The sequence below is a fragment of the Octopus bimaculoides genome, chromosome 2, assembly GCF_001194135.2.
Source record: "Octopus bimaculoides isolate UCB-OBI-ISO-001 chromosome 2, ASM119413v2, whole genome shotgun sequence".
Classification (NCBI taxonomy): Eukaryota; Metazoa; Mollusca; class Cephalopoda; order Octopoda; family Octopodidae; genus Octopus; species Octopus bimaculoides.
The window spans coordinates 186,982,375-186,985,502 of record NC_068982.1 but is presented as its reverse complement, the minus strand read 5'-3'; the positions used below and the strand labels follow the sequence as shown (position 1 = coordinate 186,985,502).

Here is a 3,128-nt window from a genome sequence, read left to right as displayed (position 1 = left end):
AAGGGATCGGGGGACCCTGTCAAAGGCATTCTCCATGTCAACGAAGGCCAGGTACAGAGGTTTATCCTTGGCTAGATATTTCTCCTGCAGCTGTCTCACTAGAAATATGGCATCAATGGTGCTTTTACCTGGCACGAACCCAAACTGCATCTCATCTAAATTGATTCGCTCCCTAATTAGTTGGGCTATGACCCTCTCCGTAACTTTCATAACCTGATCTAACAGCTTGATGCCTCTGTAATTATTAGTATCTAAAGCGTCACCTTTACCTTTGTAGCAGTTTACTATGGTGCTGCTACACCATTGATAAACTGATCAACTCACGCTGGCATGGAATAGTGGATATTAGGGGGTAATGATGAGAGATGTAGACTATCATACACTTGATTTAGGATTCTGGATTCTGGTTGCCGTGCAGTGATTTCCTGTGTCCCTTTGTGAACAGTTTATGAAACTCGTGTCCGTTGGTCACATTTGACATGAATTATGAGACTTGGAATTTAAAATTGGAAATTTCGTTTTCAGTTTCAGCTTATGGAACCATGCATTATGGAAATATTGTTGTCATCAAACGTGATGGTAAAGATGGGGCACATTTCCCCCTGGAAAGCAAATTTTATCTCCTAGGCAGGTAAGTAATATTTTCTCTAAATATTTATAGGTGCAGACATGGTCATGTGGATAAAGTTTCCAAACCGCTTTGAGTTCTGTCTCGATGCATGGCCCCTTGAGTGAGTGTGTTTTACCAATGCCATGTGTGTAAACTTGGTAAATGGAGACTTTGGAAGCTCATTGTGTGTGTACAAGTGTATGAATACATGTAAGTATGTGTGTCTGCATGAATGCATTTGAACAAAAGCTCAGTATACATACATACATACACACGCACATCATCATCATCATCATTCAATGTCCGTTTTCCATGCTGGCATGGGTTGGACTATTTGACAGGAGCTGGTAAGTCTGGGGACTGTGCCAAGCTCTGCTGTCATCTCTCTCGTACTCTTTGGTAAGTCACAGAAGCTCTTTGGGCTGCTTTATCTTACAAGTTGCATGTCCACCTCACTAGTCCCACAATAAAAACACCCAGTACTCTCTGTACTTTAATAGTGGAATGGTATTGCAACCTGCAAGATGAAACAGCACAAAAGGCTTCCACAATTTATAGAAGAATAATGGCTGGCATTAAAAGCCATGCCAAATCAGAGAGTGGAGTGCACTGCGGTCCTCTGACTCATTGAATCCCTGTTGAACCAGCCAACTCATGCCATCATTGAAAGTAGACATAAAATGATGTAGACTGCTAAACGAATACAATATGTGGTCAGAAGTTTCCTGTTAGGCTACTCCATTGCAGTGCATACATTGTTTTGTCTTTCTTTCTCTCTGTCTGTCTGTCTCTGATAGTATTTTTAAGTTCCAGTTATCTCTCACACTTGTCCTTCTGTATATGAAAGACTTCTCTGTAACCTAAATCACATTATCACTCTTTTGTCATTTCTTGATTTTCTGCCCGTAGTTGTCTTTCTCGTGCGACCTTACAATTCTAACCAGCTCCTTCATTCTTCAATAAGGGCATGGCAACATGGACTCCCTTCACCAATACACATGCACAATCATTAATCTTTTTCACACCGTATTTCTCTTGAAATACACAGCTTTTGTTTCAATTAGTTTTGAAAATAGTGAAGAATGTAGTAAAATAACTTTGTTATTGTTAAGCTAATGTGTGGAATGTAATGAGGGTTCCAGTTGATCTGATCAACCAAACAGCCTGCTCATAAACTTAACATGCAAGTGGCTGAGTACTCCACATACACGCATACCCTTAACGTAGTTCTAAGGGAGATTCCATGTGACACAATACAACAAGGCCAGCCCTTTGAATTAAAGGTACAACTCATTTTTGCCAGCTGAGTGGACTGGAGCAATGTGAAATAAAGCATCTTGCTCAAGGACACAATGTACTTGGCCAGGTATCAGACTTCATAGTCATGAGCCAAATACCTTAACCACTAAGATTACTTTAAAACAGGAAGTTTGTATCAAAGAACCAAAGATGGTCTCAACCAATTGGTATCAAAAGGGTTTAAAGATATGATGGAAACTGTTTGTTACGTCACCTTTCTTACACATCAACATACGACTGAAACCCCTAAATTTTTGTAACTGCAGGGCATTACAATCTCATGGAAGCAACACAGAAGTATAACTTTGCTAAATCTACATTTCAAACACTAGGTTTTTCTCTTTAAGCCCTCTTGTGTTTTTTTGTTTTTATAAGAAGCATTTGTCTTGTTTCAGTTGTTGGACTGTGGCCATGCTGGGGCACCAAATTGAAGGGCTTTTAGTCAAATCAAACACCTGCACTTTCTTTAAATCTGATACTTATTCTATTGACCTTTTTGCCTGACCTGTTAAGGGGATGTAAACAAACCAAGACCTGTTGTAAATCAGCGGGGAAGGACACACAGACACACACACACACAGAGGAACCTTTCACAGTTTCCATCTAAGAAATTCAATCACAAAGCATTGGTTGACCTGTAGTCATAGTAGTAGACACTTGCTCGAGGCACTATGCAGTGAGACTGGAACCAAATCCAAGTGGTTGCAAAACAATCCTTTTAACCAAATGTCCGTGCCTGTTTGGCCCTTTAGCATGTAAACCTATTTTATGTTAAACTAGCCAAATCCAGCCTTTCACATGCACTACAATGTCATTCGAAAAATAATCAATTGCCAAAATCTTGGCACACCCAATACACTCTGTAAAGTGGTTGGCTTAAGGGCATCGAGGCGTAGAAATCCTGCCAAAACAGACAACTGGAACCTGGTGCAGCCCTCTGGCTGGCCAGCTCCACTCAAACCATCCAACCCATGCCAGCATAGAAGGTGGATGTTAAATAAGTATGATGATGATGATGAATTTAAAACAATGGCTCTCGTGCAGGTGGTATGTAAAAAATACCTTTTGAGCGTGGTCGTTGGCAGTACCCCCTGACTGGCCCTCGTGCCGGTGGCATGCAAAAGCACCCACTACACTCTCTGAGTGGTTGGTGTTAGGAAGGGGATCCAGCTGTAGAAACATTGTCAGATCAGATTGGAGCCTGGTGCAGCCTTCTGGC

General features: G+C 41.2%; 1 long non-coding RNA gene across 1 annotated transcript in view; it reads left to right on the top strand.

The window, feature by feature from the left end:
• Positions 1-3,128, top strand: part of LOC128247057 (uncharacterized) — a 10,783-nt gene that overhangs the window by 6,277 nt on the left and 1,378 nt on the right. The window contains exon 2 of the long non-coding RNA XR_008263501.1: positions 526-631. This is a non-coding gene — a long non-coding RNA (uncharacterized LOC128247057). The remainder of the gene's footprint in view (positions 1-525; positions 632-3,128) is intronic.